This window comes from Pleurodeles waltl, chromosome 10 (assembly GCF_031143425.1).
Source record: "Pleurodeles waltl isolate 20211129_DDA chromosome 10, aPleWal1.hap1.20221129, whole genome shotgun sequence".
NCBI lineage: Eukaryota > Metazoa > Chordata > Amphibia > Caudata > Salamandridae > Pleurodeles > Pleurodeles waltl.
In genome coordinates, this window is record NC_090449.1 from 359,851,197 (window position 1) to 359,874,381 (window position 23,185).

The following is a 23,185-nucleotide window of genomic DNA, read 5'->3' on the forward strand; positions in this document are numbered from 1 at the left end:
GCGGCGGTCTTTCAACCGCGGTATTCCATTGGCGTTACACACCGCCACGGTCAAAATACACACACAGCACCAAAACACGACCACATTGGACATTTTGAAATACACACACATGATACACATACAAACACCACTCCCACACACCCAACACAATATAAAACACACACCCACATCACCCACAAACCCCTACGACCACCATTTATTGACTAAGGCCAGAGAGAGACACCACCAGCTAGTACAGAGCATAAACAGGCACATTACACCATCACCCACACAACATCCACGCACAAAACACCACACACCACCACACTCACCACACTCATCACCACAAACACCACCCCACACCTCATCCACACCACCCCATGGCACCCCAAAGACACCCCAGGTTTTCAGACGCTGAACTCAGGGTCATGGTGGAGGAAATAGTTCGGGTAGAGCCCCAGCTCTTCGGGACACAGGTGCAGCACACCACCATTGCCAGGAAGATGGAGCTATGGCAAAGAATATTGGACAGGGTCAACGCTGTGGGTCAGCATCCACGAAATCGGGACGACATCAGGAAGCGGTGGAACGACCTACGGGGGAAGGTGCGTTCCATGGTATCCAGACACAACATCGCGGTGCAGAAGACTGGCGGCGGACCCCCACCTCAACCCCCAGAATTTACAACATAGGAGGAACAGGTCTTGGCGATCCTGCATCCTGAGGGCCTCGCAGGAGTAGGCTGAGGAATGGACTCTGGTAAGTCTAATCTCAACTACTTCATCCCCCCCCACCCACCGGCATGCCAAATCATACCCCCACCCTTCCCCCCCACCCCCATCACACATCCTCCTTGCTAATGTCTCACCATCACAACCCACCCATCCCAATACCAAGCCCTGCATGCGACCACAAACCATGGACACCCATCACCTAAGCATGCCCACTGCACATACCCATCCCCCCCCAAACTACCATCACAACAGCACCCACAAGGGAATGCCAGCACTGGGGTACACGGGCACCCACTCATTGCACGCTATGGCACACACAGAAGCAATAACCATACTCTTATACCCCTGCAGGACCCGAACGCCACGACACCGCCCAGGAGGGTCCAGAAATGCCCATTCCACCCCCAGAAGAGGCCCACAGTGATGACAGCAGCTCTGTCTCCCTGGACCCAGATGACCAGCCCGGCCCATCGGGGACCTCGGGACAGTCAGTTCCCCTCAGACAGCCACAGGCCACAGCAGACCTACCCCCCTCTGGGAACACCAGCACAGCATCCACCCAGCGGGCCCATGCCTCTGTCTCCAGGACACGTCAATCAGCGGTGTGTCCACCACTACAGGGCACCCAGGTTAACCCACCACCCCAACAACAACAGGGACCAGGGGGCAGTGGTAGTGGGCACACGGTCTAGGGGACAGAGGCCCAGGGAAACAGGGCAACTGGGAGGGCTACTGTGCGACAGGGGGGGGACAGGCCCAGGGAACCCACTCTCCACGAGGCCCTATCCTCCATCATGGGAGTATACCACCGCTCCCAGGAGACGATGGCGACGGTCCTGGCCAGGTTCCAGGAGATCCAGGTACTGCAGGAGGAACAGTTTATGGGGTTCAGGGAAGAACTCAGAAACATCAGTTCCGCAATGGGCACCATCGTTGTGGCTCTCAATCAGATTGTCAGCACATTGCGGGACCATGTGGCACCACAAAGGGCCCCTGTCACTAGCATGGACCAAGAACAGGCTACCACCTCCGCTGGCGCTAGTGGACAGGAGGCCCCGACACAAGAACAACAGGCCACCAGAACCCCACCCCCTGCAGAAGGAGAACCACCCCGCAAGCAGTGCCTGAGATCTAGGAAGAAGACAGAGTAGGATGCCAAGACCCCCGCCAGGAAAGGATACCCCCTGATTGTCATCCCACTGTCCCACATTGTCACCCTGTCCAACCTTAAACTGCCCCTGCTCCACCTTCCACAGGCATATGGACAATGCACCTGTGAGACTGAAAATCTGGACTCTGCCATGGACATTCCTCCACCATCCCCCATCACCGAATTGCAACCATTACCCAAAATTGAGCACTTTAATAAACACACTTATTGCACAATAATAATCTGGAGTCTGCCTGTATTTTGAACAAATGTATTACACAGAACCGTGCCAAAATGTCCAGTTACATTGTGATGACAACATACCACTGTCACACACCTGTAGTCCATAGCAGAGGTCACGGAGTGGGGCCCACTTCTCTGAAATTGGAAGGGAAAGTTACAACTCAGTTAACATACACTGGAGGGAAACTCAGACAGTAGAGAGGCAGGAGACTTTAAGTAAATGTAAAATGCCGGTGTTGATTCTTACCTGTATGTCATTGAAAATACTGCTGTATTACTGTGTCCCTGTTGTCTGTGTCGTCCTCTTCGTCTTCCTCCTCTTCACTCTCCGCAGGCTCCACAGCTGCCACAAAACCACCATCTGGACCATCTTCCTGCAGGAAAGGCACCTGGCGTTGCAGAGCCAGGTTGTGAAGCATACATCAGGCCACGATGATATGGCACACCTTCTTTGGTGAGTACATTAGGGATCCACCTGTCATATGGAGGCACCTAAACCTGGCCTTCAGGAGGCCGAAGGTCCGCTCGATCACCCTCCTAGTACGCCCATGGGCCTCATTGTACCGTTCCTCTGCCCTTGTCCTGGGATTCCTCACTGGGGTAAGTAGCCATGACAGGTTGGGGTAACCAGAGTCACCAATTAGCCACACACGGTGTCTCTGAAGTAGTTCCATCACGTAAGGGATGCTGATATTTTGCATGATGTACACGTCATGCACTGACCCAGGGATCTTGGCATTTACATGGGAGATGTATTGGTCAGCCAAACAGACCACCTGGACATTCATGGAATGATAACTTTTTCTGTTCCTGTACACCTGTTCACTCGTGCTGGGGGGGACCAAAGCAACATGTGTCCCATCAATTGCACCAATGATGTTGGGAATATGTCCAAGGGCATAGAAATCACCCTTCACTGTAGGCAAATTGCCCACCTCCGGGAAAACAATGTAGCTCCGCATGTATTTCAGCAGGGCAGACAACACTCTGGACAACACCTTGGAAAACATAGGCTGAGACATCCCTGATGAAATGGCCACTGTTGTTTGAAATGACCCACTTGCCAAAAAATGGAGTACTGACAGAACCTGCACTAGAGGGGGGATCCCTGTGGGTTGGCGGATGGGTGACATCAGGCCTGGCTCCAGCTGGGCACACAGTTCCTGTATAGTGGCTCTGTCAAGCCTGTATGTCAGTATGACATGTCTTTCTTCCATTGTCGACAGGTCCACCAGCGGTCTGTACACGGGAAGATTCCTCCATCTCCTCGCAAGTCCCAGCGGACGGTGCCTAGGAAGGACAACATGGAGCACAGAGTCAATCAACCCACAAGAACGTTCCCACAGCTTGCACAGTACACGATTCTCAATGCATTGAATGGCTTGTATGAGTGTTGATGCAAGGCCTAGGTAAGTGTGACGCAGTAGAAATTAAGATATTGGGCCCTTGAAATGGCGGCTGCCTGACCTGTGAAGTGCGACAGTGGGATGTGAGGTTAATGCGCTGGTGTGGCACACCGTGGCGGTAGGCGGTCGAAGACCGCGGCGCAAAGCCGCATTGGTTAACATTGAACCCTATGGGTTTCAGGAGCCAATGACGATGTGCGCCGGCGGTCGCGGTACACCCCGCCGCGTTACGCACCGCCGCGGGCGTGACCGCCATTTTCTATCTGCTTAATCACTCGATACCTGATCATCCACAGGAGAGGACCTATACTGCAAGTGCTGCTGTGATCTCGGTCTGGAAGAGACAATGGCGGCTGCGACTGGGGAAAGGGCCCCTGCCTTCACTTCTGAAGAATTGGAGAAACTTGTGGATGCGGTCCTCCCCCAGTATGCACTACTCTACGCTCCTCCAGACCAACAGTTAAGTACACTGGGACCATGCTTTGTGGCCAATGCCTGGGTTGAGTGGGGTGAATGAAAGATGGTGTGGAGGGGAGAAAATGAGGCATGCATCAAACGACAGATGAGAGCATGTGCCACATGGCAAGGGTGGGGATGGGGGGCCACTCACATCGAGCATGCAGAAGGTGATGATTTTTTATTTTCTCCCCCTGTACATGTCACATAGGTCAGTGCCCATCAGAAAATCGACATTTGGCGTGCCATCGCCAAGGACGTCCGGACCCTGGGGGTCCACAACAGACAGAGCACCCACTGCCGGAAGAGGTGGGAGGACATCCGCCGCGGGAGCAGGAAGACCGCGGAGGCTCTGCTGGGGATGGCCTCCCAACGTAGGAGGGGTGCCAATCGTACCTTGACCCCCCTGATGTCCCGGATCATGGCGGTGGCCTACCCCGATTTGGATGGGCGCGTGAGGACATCACAGCAGACACAAGGGGGTGAGTACAAGCACATTCTGCTGATTTTGCGCACATTGGAGGTGTCTGGGTGGGGGAGGAGGGCTGTGGGGATCCCTAGGCCAGGGCGATTTCTGTAGGCTAGGCCCCTCCGTTAGGCATGGCCCTGTGCCCCCGTCCCCCACCTCTGTAGGTTGCCTAGTACAGGTATTCATGGCCCTGTGTCACCTATGTGTGGAGTTGTCGTCCATAGGCTTGTAGGCCATGTCCCACGGATTGAGTAGTGTACCCCAAGTGCGCGGCGTAGTGCAGGGGGCTTCTGTGTCTGTCCTCTCCGCCAACGGTGTCGCCAATGCATGCACTCAACATGTCTTTGTTTCTCCACCCCCCCCCTTTTTTGGTGGTCTTCCTGTTCATGTGTGCATTAGCATCATCAGGCGGAGGAGAAGTGGCATCGGAGGACGAGGGAGCTGTATCTCACATGGCCATGGAGGGCCATGCAACTAAGTCGGATTTCACCAGTGAGACAGAGGGCGAGGGGAGCTCCACAGAGTGGACACGTGGTGACACCAGCGACACAGACACGTCCTCGGAAGGGAGCTCCCTTGTGGTGGCGGCAACATCCGTGCCCACCACAACAACAGGTACAGCCGCCACCCAGCGCACCAGCTCTGCCCTCCCAGCAGCCCCTCAGCCTTCACCCCGTGCCCGCTCACCCAGGAAGGTGGGCATCTCCTTCGCCCCAGGCACCTCAGGCCCTGCCCCAGTTACCCCTGCTGCCCTCAGTGAGGAGGTCATTGACCTCCTGAGGACGCTCATTGTTGGGCAGGCTACACTTTTGAATGCCATCCAGGGTGTAGAAAGGGAGGTGCACCAGAGTAATGCATACTTGGAGGGCATTCATTCGGGTCAGGCTGCCCAACAGCGATCGTTCAATGCTCTGGCCTCAGCACTGACAGCAGCCATTGTCCCTGTCTCCTGCCTCCCTCCTCCAACTTCCTCAACCCAGTCCCACTCCCCTGTACCTCTGTCTATCCCAGACACACCTACAGACCAGCCTGCACACACCTCAACACCCAAGGGAAGCTCATCCAGACATAAGCACCACACATCACACAAGCATTCACACAAGCAACATCCACATGCAGACATGCCAACAGCCACTGCCTCCTCTGTGTCCCCCTCCTCCTCGTCTCCCTCCTCCCTCCCTGTGACGTCTCCACTCACACTTGCATGCACAACATCTTCAGCCACTACGTCCATCACCAGCACACCCACCAGGAAACTCCGCACACGTGCAGTCACCACCCCCACTACCATTTACACGTCCCCTGTGTCCTCTCCCAGTGTGTCTGTCACCCCCTCTTCCAAACCACACAAACGCAGGCAGTCACCCACCCAACAGCCATCCACCTCACAACAGCCTCCAGCACAAGCACCTGCACCCAAAGACACCAGACTTCACTCTCCTACAACCACATCCTCTTCCTCCACTCCCATACCCACTCCAACTACCCGTCCCTGTCTAGCAAAATTGATTTTCCTTTCCAACCTTGACCTCTTTCCAACAACTGACCCACCCCCTCCATCTCATAAGACTCCAACCAGCACCTCAGCCACCACAAAACCTGGACCTACAAAGACAAAAGTCCAAGGATATTGGTGTCCACCACCTTCAAGGCCAGCTACTTCGGCTAGGAGTAAAGAGACGGCCAGCCCACCCCCTGAAAAAAAATCCAAGAAAGCCAGTTCCCGGCGCGAGAGGCCAAAGACAGCAGGCTTCAAAAGCACTACCCTGGCACCGTCAGGGAGTGGGGTGCCACCTGGCACACCGCCAAAGGGAGGAAAGGGCCACAGACGAGCAGGGAAGGGTGGCAAGGACAGCACGCCAGACAAGTCCGGCAGCAGGCGAGCTGCCCAGGAGGGCCCCACCAGCCCCATTCCAGGTGTGCAGGAGGACACCCACGGGCCCAGGACGGCAGCACAGGAGGGCCCCGCAAGCGAGAAGACAGATGTGCACGAAGGCCCCGGCAGCCACATGTCAGGTGGCGAGTGAAATCCATGTAATGGCCGGATCTGGTGACCTGGACACACATGTCAAGAACCGCTGAACAGGGCCCTTCAAGCCAAGCACTGCTGAACAGGGCCCTTCAAGTCAAGAACCGCTGAACAGGGCCCTTCATGTCAAGAACCGCTGAACAGGGCCCTTCATGTCAAGAACCGCTGAACAGGGCACCGCCGTCTCAAGACAGCTGAACAGTGCCCTTCAAGTCAAGAACCGCTGAACAGGGCCCTTCAAGTCAAGAACCGCTGAACAGGGCCCTTCATGTCAAGAACCGCTGCCTGCAGAGGTCTTCTTCCCACCGTGGGTTCAGAAACTTCCAGCACTTGGGTGAGACACCATCACCAATTCTCTCCCTCAGAGGTCGACCCAATCTTTGGACTTGGTGACGGAGTCAGTAGTCAGAATCATGCAATCTCAAATCATTGACATGAAACCCACAAACAATGTTAAACACCATGAATAATTGAACACTAAATAGAAACTCCAAACTGAATAAAGTTTCAAAGCTTTATTACAATCACAAAATCAATGTCACATAAATGATGCGCAAAACTAGGTTATAAACATACATGAAGACAATAGACTGACCAAAGCATCCAAAAAGATTCCACCTACTAAACATCAATACGGTTAAACACTCCAAAAGAATGATATAGACTTGCAACAACACAATATGGACATTATTTCCAGATTTCAAAGCAGATGATGGTGACATCAGTAATTCATCAAAATACAGTTTTAGCAATTGATTTCAGATTTCACATAACAGGGCTGGGCCATCCCTATCACTAACCAGAATTGAGACTTGCATGTGTGGGAAAAGCAAAAGTAAAAGAAGACAAAAATTTGGAAAACATCTAACTAGGGAAACTATCTATAAAAATATGCTAGTGTAAGTGACTAATCTAAAAAGGAAACAAGAAACCACATTTAGTTACACCTCTCCTCATGGGACAGCAAATAGCGCTGATTCGTCAAACAGAGTGTCACTGTCTTCTGGCATCAGTTGATAGCAAGATCAGGCTGTTGCAGAACACGGGCTACACATAGGACTAATCCGCAGTTCAGGTTTAGTTGGGCATATTATTACTGAACCACATAATACAATAAAGCAGTTAAGACTATGATGAGAGAACTCATCAGGGAACTTAGAAAAGGAATGTGAGAGAGCAGATTTACAACAGAGATCTGAACAGCTTCAAGACAAGAGTAGACTGACTTCAAGAAGGTTCAGGACAGACTGTCTATAATTCCGAAACTCTTCACTAATTAAAATAAGGAAAATTCATTTTGATTGGTCCTCCTGGTGGGCACACTCGGGGCAGTGATTTCAGCATCCAGTCACTGTAGATGGCACCACCAAGTTCTGTTACATTCAGAATTGTTCACAGCAAATGCCAATTGTTCCTTACTTTGACTCCAAGGGCTCCGCTAAAATATTATATTTTCTAATAATCTGCTACCAACAGTTCCTTTACACAATAAACTAAGCTAATATTCTTTCGTATAAGCTTTATCAATCTTACTGTGCAACTCAGTAGCTAGACAAATATTGTTATATGAACTAAATTTGAAACAAGCTCTTCACCTTGAGTACAATAGAACATTCAATATTACATTTGCAGCCTAGAGAAAGACTTCAGGTCAGGGGGGGAAATAAGCAAATAATTTTACCATTGCTGCTTGAAAAATGAAGTTTCAGGCCTAGTCTTATTAAGAAAGCCTAATGCACAATAATACAATTAGTACATTAAAAAACCTTTGTGCAGTTTAAATTTCAAATTAAATATGTAAAGCAATTTATTCAAAACATTATTCATGTTATGTCAAAACAGTTTTAAATGTATATTTATTTTTCTAAACACATAATTTATAATGCATTCGATTTATTTATCCTAAATAAATTTTATTTCTGTTTCTCCTCAAAATAATGCTCTCATGTTAATAATCATTATTAATTTACTCAACTGTAATGCAAAATGTTTTCATGTTAAATGTGGTGTCTGAAATACAAAATGTAGGCACAAATGTCCGCCACGATTTAAACTGTGTAAGTTTTCCTTTCTATGTTATTTTCTCTATTAGGCCTTTAAAAACTACAGATTTCTTGCCATATTCTACTTATATGGAACTGTTAACGCTTCCCTCTATGATAATTTATTACACATCAGGACTCGTTTTAGGCCAATGAATCTTTTGACCCAGTTGAGAGACACCTTAGGACGAGATAGCTAATCAATATGTCAATCAATACGTCAACAATGTCGTCAATATTTATTACAACAATGCATTTCACTTTAGTCAAAGACATTAATCAGTTCAGGACACCACCATGACCTTGCAGTCATGAATAACCACACCAGTTTAGTAGAATTTTATGAGGTTTATTCCCTATTGATTACAATTCTAAAAGCAGGTGTGTTAATCTCAAAACTAAAACACTCAATAACATTGTCATAATTTGGCAACTCGGATAAGACTTTATCAAAGCAAGGTAAGCAATTAATAGAACATAACACAGCATCAACATAGGTCGATTTCAGCGGAGTGTCATCAACGCGTCAGTTCAACAAAGGATAGATTCAGTCATTTGTCTATTTGCGTCAGTTTAGTGAACCCCTGTCCTAACCACTGATTAGCATTGGCATGTTGGGCTTCATGCAAAACAATTTAGAACACCAATTTGGAAAACATCTAGCTATGATCTCTGTCAAAAGTAAGCAGTTGGTACCTAGAAAGGAAAAGCAAACAGACAAATCACAATTTAATTGTCATAGTTACCCTCCAAGGTTTGGGTCAGCATTCAAGTTCGGTCTTCGTCTTCAGTACATCAGTTGATTCTCCATCAGTCAGAGACTCAGCTCTCGGGAGAATAAGGGCACTTCCCTCATAAGGAGGTAAAGTGTAAAAATGGGCAATCTAAGGAAGAGGATGGTTTAAGTAAAACCATATAAGTCACCAAGCAGAGTGACAAATATTCTGGATCAAATCAGCAGCATTTCCCTAACCAATCTAAATGGCTCCCCGTGTAATAGGTTTTTATCCCTTTTTCGTTGTACATTCCCCTAAAACTTGATTGGATAAATGTTGCACCCCACTATCTTTAGCCAATTGAAAACAGATTATGTCATTATATCTTTCAACCCTCATTAGTTCACAAGCATTTTATTGGTCCATATGATTGACGTCTTCAGAGGTAGCACGTCCGGTATGATTTCATCCTTCTGTAATTCTTTGCACATCTTCGGTCAGTAGCTCCATTGTCTGTACCGGTTTGAACAACCTTGTACCTTATACTAATCTACACTGTTGCATTTTGGCTATTACATTTCTACAAGCAATATGAATTTCATGAGAACGGATCTACTATAGTTACATTCAGCCTCTAGTTTGAAGGGAAAAACAAGGAGTTCATGTCCTTTTGCGAGTCAGCACACTGCACTTTAAAAAAAAGACATTTAATATGAGAGCCAGGCAGCTAGGCCTCGATTTATGCCAGTGCTGCTGGCACACTGGACTGCTCTGAGTGGCCAGTGCCAGCAGGTGACGTCAGAAACTCCTTCTGATAGGCTCTTACCTGTGTTGCTAGCCTATCCTCCTTCCTAAGTAGCCAAACCTCCTTTTCTGGCTATTTAGGGTCTCTGCTTTGGGGAATTCTTTAGATAACGAATGCAAGAGCTCATCAGAGTTCCTCTGCATCTCTCTCTTCACCTTCTGCCAAGGACTCGACCGCTGACTGCGCTGGAAGCCTGCACAACCGCAACAAAGTAGCAAAGATGACTACATCAACCTTGTATCGCTGATCCTGCCGCCTTCTCGACTGTTTTCCTGGTGGTGCATGCTGTGGGGGTAGTCTGCCTCCTCTCTGCACTAGAAGCTCCGAAGAAATCTCCTGTGGGTCGACGGAATCTTCCCCCTGCAACCGCAGGCAACAAAAGACTGCATCACCAGTCCTCTGGGTCCCCTCTCAGCACGACGAGCATGGTCCCTGGAACTCAGCAACTCTGTCCAAGTGACTCCCACAGTCCAGTGACTCTTCAGTCCAAGTTTGGTGGAGGTAAGTCCTTGCCTCACCAGGCTAGCCTGCATTGCAGGGTACCGTGTGATTTGCAGCTGCTCCGGCTCCTGTGCACTCTTCCAGGATTTCCTTTGTGCACAAGCCTGGGTCCCCGACACTCTAACCTGCAGTGCACAACCTCCTGAGTTGTCCTCCGGCATCGTGGGACCTTTCTTTTGTGACTTCGGGTGAGCTCCGGTTCACTCTTCTTTGTAGTGCCTGTTCCGGCACTTCTGCGGGTGCTGCCTGCTTCTGAGTGGGCTCCTTATCTTGCTGGGCACCCCCTCTGTCTCCTCCCGCAATTGGCGACATCCTGGTCCCTCCTGGGCCACAGCAGAATCCAAAAACCCTAACCACGACCCTAGCAGCTAGCAAGGCTTGTTTGCGGTCTTTCTGCGTGGGAACACCTCTGCAAACTTCTTCACGACGTGGGACATCCATCCTCCAAAGGGGAAGTTCCTAGTCCTCTTCATTCTTGCAGAATCCACAGCTTCTACCATCCGGTGGCAGCTTCTTTGCACCCACAGCTGGCATTTCCTGGGCATCTGCCCACTCCCGACTTGATTGTGACTCTTGGACTTGGTCCCCTTGTTCCACAGGTACTCTCGTCAGGAAATCCATCATTGTTGCATTGCTGGTGTTGGTCGTCCTTGCAGAATTCCCCTATCACGACTTCTGTGCTCTCTGGTGAACTTAGGTGCACTTTGCACCCACTTTTCAGGGTCTTGGGGTGGGCTATTTTTCTAACCCTCACTGTTTTCTTACAGTCCTAGCGACCCTCTACAAGCTCACATAGGTTTGGGGTCCATTCGTGGTTCGCATTCCACTTCTAGAGTATATGGTTTGTGTTGCCCCTATGCCTATGTGCTCCCATTGCAATCTATTGTAACTGTACATTGCTTGCACTGTTTTCTATTGCTATTACTGCATAATGTTGGTATTGTGTACATATATCTTGTGTATATTTGCTATCCTCATAATGAGGATACTCACTGAGATACCTTTGGCATATTGTCATAAAAATAAAGTACCTTTATTTTTAGTATATCTGTGTATTGTGTTTTCTTATGATATTGTGCATGTGACACCAGTGGTATAGTGGGAGCTTTGCATGTCTCCTAGTTCAGCCTAAGCTGCTCTGCTAAGCTACCATTTTCTATCAGCCTAAGCTGCTAGACACCTCTTCTACACTAATAAGGGATAACTGGACCTGGTACAAAGTGTCAGTACCCCTTGGTACCCACTGCAAGCCAGGCCAGCCTCCTACATTGGTTGTGCAGCGGTGGGATAAGTACTTGCAACTACTTACCACTTTGTCATATTGTACTTTTCATAAGAGAAAAATATACAAAACAAGTTCAGTGTATGTACACCTAACCAAAAAGTTTTGCTTTTCTTCTCTTACTCTATTTGCTAAGTGCTGAAAAGTACCTCTAAACTTTCAAAAAGTTTCTTAAAAAGTTGAAAAAGTTTTTTTCTGTTCCTTAAAAAGTTCTGAAACTTTTTTCTTTCTTTTTCTGTCCCTTAAACCTTTTTCTATCATGTCTGGTACAGGCCAAACTCTTGATCTGGCCAGCACTGCTTATGAGCACCTTAGCTGGAAAGGTGCAAGGAGTCTCTGCATTGATAGAGGTTTAGGGGCAGGGAAGAATCCCTCTAGAGGATTGTTGGTTAATATACTCATTGAAAATTATAAGGCCTTAGGTGGCACATCAGGTGACAGATTAGCTGATGGTTCACACTCTGATTCTGGGGTAGCCCCAGTAAAAGTGTTAGATGGGAACCTTCCCAACCTGCTCCTTAGCAGGCCACCTAGCATGGATGGTACTAATGTGAGCTCTCATCACAGTAGGAGTGTTACTTATGCAGGCCAGGTTGTTAGAGTGCCATCTGTTAGGGACAGGTCTCCATCTGTTCATTCACACCATTCTTCTGTGTCAAAGCATGCCCAACCCACCCACCCTGATGACAGATTGTTAGAAAGGGAACTCAATAGATTGAGAGTGGAAGAGTCCAGGCTGAGGCTTAAACAGCAACATCTGGCTCTAGACAGGGAATCTTTAGACTTAGAAAAAGAAAGACAGAGGTTGGGGTTAGGACCCCATGGTGGCAGCAGCAGTATTACAGATAGTAATCCTGTAAAAGAGCATGATTCTAGGAATCTGCACAAGATAGTTCCCCCTTATAAGGAGGGGGATGACATTAACAAGTGGTTTGCTGCACTTGAGAGGGCCTGTGTTGTACAGGGGGTCCCTCAAAGGCAGTGGGCTGCTATCCTATGGCTATCTTTCAGTGGAAAGGGTAGGGATAGGCTCCTTACTGTGAAGGAAAGTGATGCCAATAATTTTACAGTTCTTAAGAATGCACTCCTAGATGGTTATGGCTTAACCACTGAACAGTACAGGATCAAGTTCAGAGAAACCAAAAAGGAGTCTTCACAAGACTGGGTAGACTTTGTTGACCATTCAGTGAAGGCCTTGGAGGGGTGGTTACATGGCAGTAAAGTTTCTGACTATGAAAGCCTGTATAACTTAATTCTGAGAGAGCATATTCTTAATAATTGTGTGTCTGATTTGTTGCACCAGTATCTAGTGGACTCAGATCTGACCTCTCCCCAAGAATTGGGAAAGAAGGCAGACAAATGGGTCAGAACAAGGGTGAACAGAAAAGTTCATACAGGGGGTGACAAGGATGGCAAGAAGAAGGATGGTAAGTCTTCAGACAAGGGTGGGGACAAATCTAAAAATGAGTCTTCATCAGGCCCACAAAAACACTCTGGTGGGGGTGGTGGGTCCAAATCCTCTTCTAATCAAGTAAAGAAACCATGGTGCTATTTATGTAAAGTAAAAGGCCATTGGACAACCAATGACAGTTGTCCAAAGAAAAGCACCAAGCCTCCCACTACCACAACCCCTACTGCTACACCTAGTGCCCCAAGTAATAGCAGTGGTGGTGGGAGCAAACCTACTAATAGCCAATCCAAGGGAGTAGCTTGGCTCACTTTTGGTAATTTAGTTGGGGTTGGTCTTGTTAGGGAGACCACAGAGGCTGTGCTAGTCTCTGAAGGTGCCATTGATTTGGCCACCTTGGTTGCTTGTCCCCTTAATATGGATAAGTACAAGCAACTTCCCCTAATCAATGGTGTTGAGGTTCAGGCCTACAGGGACACAGGTGCCAGTGTTACCATGGTAATAGAGAAACTGGTCCACCCTGAACAACACCTACTTGGTCACCAGTACCAAGTGACTGATGCTCATAACAACACTCTTAGCCACCCCATGGCTGTTGTGAATCTCAACTGGGGTGGGTTACTGGTCCAAAGAAAGTTGTGGTTGCCTCAGATTTACCTGTAGACTATCTACTAGGGAACGATTTAGAGACATCAGCTTGGGCAGAAGTGGAGTTGGAGGCTCATGCAGCAATGCTGGGCATTCCTGGGCATATTTTTGCTTTAACAAGGGCTCAAGCCAAAAAGCAAAAAGGACAGGGTGACTTGGATCCTGGAACAATGGACCAAGTGCTCCCTAAAGCTAGGGTTAGTAAAGGTAAAACACTACCTACTATCCCTCCCTCTATAGTGGATTCAACTTCTGAGGAAGAATTTCCACCCTGTGCGGAACCTTCACCAGAGGAGCTGGAAGCAGACACAGCTAAGCTTTTGGGTGGAGGGGGGCCTGCCAGGGAGGAGCTGAGTGTGGCACAGCAGACCTGTCCCACACTAGAGGGTCTAAGACAGCAAGCTGTCAAACAGCAAAATGGGGATGTCAGTGACTCTCACAGAGTTTACTGGGAGGACAACCTCTTGTATACAGAGGCAAAGGACCCAAAACCTGGAGCAGCCAGGAGATTGGTCATTCCCTTGCAATACAGAGAGTTCCTCCTAACTCTAGCCCACGACATTCCCTTGGCTGGACATATGGGACAAATGAAAACTTGGGAGAGGCTTGTTCGGTCCCCTGTTTAATTGGCCTAGAATGTCAGAGGACACAAAGGAATTTTGTAAGTCCTGTGAAACCTGTCAAGCCAGAGTCAAAACAGGTGGCACTCCAAAGGCTCCCCTTATTCCACTACCTGTGGTTGGGGTCCCCTTTGAAAGGGTAGGGGTTGACATAGTTGGCCCCCTTGACCCTCCTACTGCTTCAGGCAATAGGTTCATCTTGGTGGTAGTGGACCATGCCACCAGATATCCTTAAGCAATTCCTCTAAGGACCACTACAGCTCCTGCAGTGGCAAAGGCCCTCCTGGGAATCTATTCCAGGGTGGGCTTCCCAAAAAGAGGTGGTATCAGACAGGGGTAGCAACTTCATGTCTGCTTACTTAAAAGCCATGTGGAAGGAATGTGGTGTGACATACAAGTTCACCACACCCTATCATCCACAAACAAATGGACTGGTTGAGAGATTTAACAAAACTCTCAAAGGAATGATAATGGGACTCCCTGAAAAACTCAGGAGGAGATGGGATGTCCTGTTACCTTGCCTCCTTTTTGCTTACAGGGAGGTACCCCAGAAAGGAGTGGGCTTCAGCCCCTTTGAACTCCTATGTGGGCACCCTGTAAGAGGTCCTCTAACACTTGTAAAGGAGGGTTGGGAACAACCTTTAAAAGCTCCTAAGCAAGACATAGTGGACTATGTACTTGGCCTAGGATCCAGAATGGCTGAGTATATGAAAAAGGCCAGCAAAAACCTTCAGGCCAGCCAAGAGCTCCAAAAGCAATGGCATGACGAGAAGGCTGTTCTGATTCAGTGCCAACCAGGACAGAAGGTGTGGGTCTTGGAGCCTGTGGCCCCAAGAGCACTTCAATACAAATGGAGTGGTCCCCACATAATTGTTGAAAAGAAGGGAGAAGTCACCTACTTGGTTGACTTAGGCAATGCCAGGAGTCCCCTTAGGGTGCTCCATGTCAATCGCCTGAAACCCTACTATGACAGGGCTGATCTCACCCTGCTCATGGCAACAGATGAAGGACAGGAAGAAGAGAGTGACCCTCTCCCTGATCTCTTCTCTTCCACAGAACAAGATGCTCTAGTGGAAGGTGTAGTTTTAGCAGATTGTCTTACTGCTGAGCAGAAAGACCGCTGCATAAATCTCCTGGGTCAGTTTTCTGAACTCTTTTCTACTGTGCCAGGCACCACTTCTTGGTGTGAGCACACTATAGATACTGGAGACAGCTTGCCTGTCAAAGGTAAGATCTATAGGCAGCCTGACCATGTAAGGGACTGCATAAAACAAGAAGTTCAGAAAATGCTTGAACTGGGAGTGGTTGAGCACTCAGAAAGTCCATGGGCCTCTCCTGTGGTACTTGTACCAAAGCCTCATTCCAAAGTTGGAAAAAAGGAAATGAGGTTTTGTGTAGATTACAGAGGTCTTAACCAGGTAACTAAAACGGATGTTCACCCTATACCCAGGGCAGATGAGCTAATAGATACACTGGCATCTGCCAAGTATCTAAGCACCTTTGATTTGACTGCAGGGTATTGGCAGATCAAGTTATCAGAGGATGCTAAAGCAAAAACTGCATTTTCGACTATTTGAGGGCACTACCAATTCACAGTAATGCCCTTTGGTTTGAAAAATGCACCTGCCACTTTTCAGAGGTTGGTGAATACAGTCCTGCAAGGGTTGGAGGCTTTTAGTGCAGCATATCTAGATGATATAGCTGTCTTTAGCTCTACCTGGGATGATCACCTGGTCCACCTATGGAAAGTTTTGGAGGCCCTGCAGAAGGAGGGCCTCACTATCAATGCTTCAAAGTTCCAGATAGGGCAGGGGAAAGTGGTTTATCTGGGACACCTTGTAGTTGGAGAACAGATTGCACCACTTCAGGGGAAAATCCGAACTATCATAGATTTGGTTCCCCCTACAACTCAGACCCAGGTGAGAGCCTTCTTAGGCCTCACTGGGTATTACAGGAGGTTCATAAAGAACTATGGCTCCATAGCAGCCCCTCTTAATGACCTCACTTCAAAGAAGATGCCTAAAAAGGTATTGTGGACAGCTAGCTGTCAGAAAGCTTTTGAGGAGCTGAAACAGGCCATGTGCTCTGCACCTGTCCTAAAAAGCCCCTGTTACTCCAAAAAATTCATTGTCCAAACTGATGCATCTGAATTAGGGGTAGGGGCAGTCTTATCACAACTTAATTCTGAGGGCCAGGATCAACCTGTTGCTTTTATCAGCAGGAGGTTGACCCCTAGAGAAAAGCATTGGTCTGCCATAGAGAGGGAGGCCTTTGCTGTGGTCTGGGCACTGAAGAAGTTGAGGCCATACCTGTTTGGCACTCACTTCATTGTTCAGACAGACCGCAAACCTCTACTTTGGCTAAAACAAATGAAAGGTGAAAACCCTAAATTGTTGAGGTGGTCCATATCTCTACAGGGAATGGACTATACAGTGGAACATAGACCTGGGAGTACCCACTCCAATGCAGATGGACTCTCCAGATATTTCCACTTAGACAATGAAGACTCATCAGGTCATGGCTAGTCTTATTGTCCTTCATTTGGGGGGGGGGGTCGTGTAGGAAAGTACCATCTTGCCTGGAATGTTACCTTCATATTTCACTGTATATATGTTGTTTTAGTTGTATGTGTCACTGGGACCCTGCTAGCCAGGGCCCCAGTGCTCATAAGTGTGACCTGTATGTGTTACCTGTGTGATGACGAACTGTCTCACTGAGGCTCTGCTAACCAGAACCTCAGTGGTTATGCTCTCTCATTTCTTTCCAAATTGTCACTAACAGGCTAGTGACCAATTTCACCAATTTACATTGGCATACTGGAACACCCTTTTAATTCCCTAGTATATGGTACTGAGGTACCCAGGGTATTGGGGTTCCAGGAGATCCCTATGGGCTGCAGCATTTCTTTTGCCACCCATAGGGAGCTCTGACAATTCTTACACAGGCCTGCCACAGCAGCCTGAGTGAAATAACGTCCACGTTATTTCACAGCCATTTACCACTGCACTTAAGTAACTTATAAGTCACCTATATGTCTAACCTTTACCTGGTAAAGGTTGGGTGCTAAGTTACTTAGTGTGTGGGCACCCTGGCACTAGCCAAGGTGCCCCCACATTGTTCAGGGCAAATTCCCCAGACTTTGTGAGTGCTGGGACACCATTACACGTGTGCACTATACATAGGTCACTACCTATGTATAGCTTCACAATGGTAACTCCGAACATGGCCATGTAACATGTCTAAGATCATGGAATTTCCACCCCAATGCTATCCTGGCATTGGTGAGACAATCCCCCGGGTCTCTAGCACAGTCCCGGGTACTGCCAAACTGCCTTTCCCGGGGTTTCACTGCAGCTACTGCTGCTGCCAACCCCTCAGACAGGTTTCTGCCCTCCTGGGGTCCAGCCAGGCTTGGCCCAGGAAGGCAGAACAAAGGACTTCCTCAGAGAGAGGGTGTTACACCCTCTCCCCTTTGGAAAAAGGTGTCAGGGCTGGGGAGGAGTAGCCTCCCCCAGCCTCTGGAAATGCTTTGATGGGCACAGATGGTGCCCATCTCTGCATAAGCCAGTCTACACCGGTTCAGGGATACCCCAGCCCTGCTCTGGTGCGAAACTGGACAAAGGAAAGGGGAGTGACCACTCCCCTGACCTGCACCTCCCCTGGGAGGTGCCCAGAGCTCCTCCAGTGTGCTCCAGACCTCTGACATCTTGGAAACAGAGGTGCTGCTGGCACACTGGACTGCTCTGAGTGACCAGTGCCAGCAGGTGACATCAGAGACTCCTTCTGATAGGCTCTTACCTGTGTTGCTAGCCTATCCTCCTTCCTAAGTAGCCAAACCTCCTTTTCTGGCTATTTAGGGTCTCTGCTTTGGGGAATTCTTTAGATAACGAATGCAAGAGCTCATCAGAGTTCCTCTGCATCTCTCTCTTCACCTTCTGCCAAGGAATCAACCGCTGACCGCGCTGGAAGCCTGCAAAACCGCAACAAAGTAGCAAAGACGACTACTGCAACCTTGTATCGCTGATCCTGCCGTCCATTCGTGGTTAGCATTCCACTTCTAGAGTATATGGTTTGTGTTGCCCCTATGCCTATGTGCTCCCATTGCAATCTATTGTAACTGTACATTGCTTGCACTGTTTTCTATTGCTATTACTGCATAATTTTGGTATTGTGTACATATATCTTGTGTATATTTGCTATCCTCATACTGAGGGTACTCACTGAGATACTTTTGGCATATTGTCATAAAAATAAAGTACCTTTATTTTTAGTATATCTGTGTATTGTGTTTTCTTATGATATTGTGCATGTGACACCAGTGGTATAGTGGGAGCTTTGCATGTCTCCTAGTTCAGCCTAAGCTGCTCTGCTAAGCTACCATTTTCTATCAGCCTAAGCTGCTAGACACCTCTTCTACACTAATAAGGGATAACTGGACCTGGTACAAAGTGTCAGTACCCCTTGGTACCCACTACAAGCCAGGCCAGCCTCCTACAGTTATCCACAATAGTAGACAACTTTCGAATCTTTATGGAGTTTAAGATAACCCCTACTGAAGGAATTATGGCTCCAAATATGTCACCAACGACAGCAGCTGCTGTATCTCTCTTTTGTCTAGCATGTTGTAATTCAGACATTTTAGGCATTTGCTTTAAGTCATCAATCTGGTAAATCTTTGGGAAGACTATCCCCAAATAACATGTCCCATACCATCCCTTAGGGAGACGGTAATAAGCATTAAGTCCACAGATCTAATAGATCCCAGGGATCACTGGATCCTGTCCATTTAACATGAATGTCCACTTACTCTGAAACAAAAACACATGCCTGCATTCACTCGTTCCCACAAATAAAGTGTTGTGCTCAGATTTTGGCCTATACATACAAAGCCTTCCTACATGTAATGCATCTATAGTTAATTTGCCCTGCGTCTTTATTGCGGTGTAAGCATAATCATTTGCCTATGTGCGTTTTTCTAATCCCTTTTCTAACCTTTCTTTCAGTGCTTTGCGTCTATCATCAGTGTGATCTAAAAAGCTTTTCTCTACAGGTGTTAATAAGCAGGTCAGATTGTTGCGGTGCGCATAAGCTGTCCCAAATGATATTGTCGGCTCAAAGAAACCCCTAACTAATTTTATACTATGCTGCTTAGCTAACTTGTTCAGAAACTCAATCACAGGTACAAAAGAAAACACTACATCCAAATTAGAATAAAAATATTGCACATGTTCTTGGTCATAGAATCTGGTCAGTAGCAAACTACAGCTTATCCCGTAGGTTAAAGGCAGACTATGATAGGTGACCCCCTCTTGTACTGATGAAGGAATCTTTGTGCACACATAACAGTTTCTCGCATCCATTGTGTCAACATACTAATTCAATAAGCAATAGAAGACATTAGTAGAAAGTTCCCCCTTTTAATTAGTTCCCTCATGCAAATATTTTGTATCCTGCTCAAACTTTTCCCACGGTGTTAATGTAGCAGTCTCAGGTTTTGAAACATTGTTAGTCACTTTCTTATCCAACCATGGCATACCCGCAATCACACCTACAATTATTATTGCACACACAATACCGAATATAACACTTAGCCAACCACACACTTTACCCTTTTTGCTACTACCTCTAGTGTAAGCCATGATCTGTAAAGAATCAGATAGCAGAACAGTTCAAAACAATCAAATTTGAGGAAGATTTAAAAGCTCTCTTTTTTTTTTTCATCTTTCAGTGCAAAAGTTTCTCTTTCTCTCTCTCTGTGCGTGTATTTACAGCATTTCACTCACCCCAGGACCCATTTGCCAAATCAGGTTAGCAGCTTGTCATAATTGGTTTTTCAGAGTCAAATTCAGGTTATCAATGTCACATCCGCTAATTTATAAGTTTCTTCTCTCAGCCTTCAGCTTTCAATTTCAATTTCAGTTTTAACACAGTCTCTTTCTCTGTTTGAATTCAGGTTCCATAGTATTGGCCTGGTACCTCTCGATCAAAACAGAACGCTAAGAATTCTTGCTGCCATTCAGATTTCATTGCATATGCCCATTCAGGACCTGCATACCTTCTATTTGCGACTCTCTTTCTTTTCAGCCTGCGTTCAATTTGCAATTCTCCTTCACTTAGATCCTCTTTTCTGGTTGTATCGATTTCTTCCTCTATTGTTTCACCTGGAATGACCTTTTCCCTTGCAGCTTGTTTCTTTGGCCAATTATCACCTTTATGCGTTTTCTTCCTGTTTGGCCTTTCAGGATGCTGGACAGCACCCTCCTCTTGTGCTATGGTGTTTTCTCTTGACGGACCTGCAATTGGCTCAGGAGGAATCAGTATGCTTTGACCTCTCTCTGCTCTTTCCCTCTCGTCTTCTGGGTCTGTAACGGGTTCAAGCTCTAACCCGTATCCGTCTACTTCTGGGAGAACCTCTCCTTGACTTGTTCTCCTGCTGCCTCTACTGAGATAGGCTCATTGTTACCTCTTTCAAACTCGTTTACTGATTGAGGGACTAAACCGTCCTCAGTGGGCTCTCCTGCAGTCTCAGTTCCCCTTTGAATACTCTCCGGCCCTGAGACTTCCTTCTCCGGAGTTGTTGTTTCAGATACTTCAAGTACCTCATCAGTTGGACATGTTACCTTCTTTGTATGACTGGCATGTATCCAGTTTGGAACGCCTGCACATTTCACAGCAGTGGTTGTTGTCAGTATTACTTGATATGGCCCCTTCCAACGCGGCTCCAAACACGACTTTCTCACGTGCTTTTTGACAACCACCCAGTCTCCGGCTTGTAGGGTGTGACCTGGATCACTGATTGGTGGCAACGTGTTAGCCTCCACCTGGTGGGAAAAAGAGCTGACCACATCAGCCAGACCCTTGCAGTAGTCCAACACCATATCATCCGTGATATTCACAAGAGCATTTGCAGGTACTGCGGGCAACCTCATAGCTTTGCCCATGAGTATCTCATGGGGGGATAGTCCTGTCTTCTTATCAGGTGTGTTTCTCATTGACATCAGTACTAAGGGCAATGCATCTGGCCACTTCATATTGGTAGCTGTGCACATTTTTGCCATTCTCGACTTCAAGGTACCATTCATCTGTCCCACTAGTCCTGATGCTTCGGGGCGGTAGCTACAGTGCAGCTTCTGCTCAATGTCTAATGCAGCACACAAGAGCTTAATCACCTCATTGTCGAAGTGTCTGCCCCTCTCTAATTCTAAAGAGACTCGAAATCCGAACCGTGGTATTAACTCTCTAAGCAACTGCTTTGCTACTGTGAGACTTTCATTTCTACGTGTAGGATAGGCTTCAATCCAGTGACTGAAAACACACACGATCACCAACACGTACCTCAAGCTTCCACACACGGGCATCTCAATGAAATCCATCTGCATCTTGCTAAATGCACCTCCAGCTCTCCCTGTGTGGCCCAAAGTCACCACAGTCCCTTTTCCTGCATTCATCTGTTGACAGATGATGCACCTGTGACAGGTAACCTCTGCAGCTTGTCTGAATTTCGGGTTAAACCAGTCAATTTTGAACAATCTGATCATTGTGTCTCACCGAAGATGTGCCTGATCATGGTAAAGCCTTGCAAACTGTGACAAAAGGCTTTTGGCAAAACCAACTTCCCCTCCTCTGAGACACACAAGTCGTCTGCTCTTTGTACACATTGCATTTTCTGCCAGGAGCGTTTTTCCTCTCTGCTAGCACGGCCCTGCAGTGATTTTAACTCATCTAATGCTCCAACCACCCTTAATGCAAAGTTCAAACATGTCTCATTTTCAGTTTGCGGTAACAATTCCCACTGTTCCTTGAACGATATACAGTTCAATGCGCAAAAGCTTGCGACTTGATCTGCATAGCCGTTTCCCATTGACACAAAGTCCTGTGACTTAACGTGAGCATTGCATTTCACCACAGCAATTTCAAGAGTTAACTGAATTGCATGCAACAAATCCTTAATCTGTTCGCCATTTTTCACTGGTGAACCAGAAGAGGTCATAAAACCCCTCTGTGACCACAATTGCCCAAAATCATGTACAATTCCGAATCCGTATATGCTGTCAGTATAGATAGTGACTTTCAAATTTTCAGCTGCGTGGCATGCCATAGTAAGGGCAATTAATTCAGCCACTTGTGCGGAATGCACTCTTTCGAGCCAGGAGGCTTCTATAATACCGGTGATTGTACACACAGCATAACTGGCTCTCAGTATTCTGACTGAGTCTCTCAAGCAGGATCCATCAACAAAAATAATGCAGTAATTTTCTTCTAACTGTGTATCTTTAATGTCAGGTCTAGGTTTGGTACATAGTTCAGTTACCTCAAGACAGTCGTGCTCCACTTCCTCTGTGTTATTAATCTCAGTATTTTCAACAGGAAGTAGAGTTGCCGGGTTCAATACAGTACATCTTTTCAAGGAGACATTTGGTGACCCCAAAATAATTGTCTCATGTCGGGTAAGTCGGGCATTTGTCATATGCTGAGTTTTAGTTCGGGTCAACAGAATTTCAACTGAATGTGGAACCATTACTGTTAAGGGATGTCCCATCACTATGCCTTCACACTGTGTGAGGCTCTGACCAACTGCTGCAACTGTGCGCAAACAAACCGGTAAGGCTGCTGCGACTGGGTCCAAAGTATCTGAAAAATATGCTACTGGGCGGTTTGCACCTCCATGGACCTGTGTTAAGACAGACAAAGAACAAG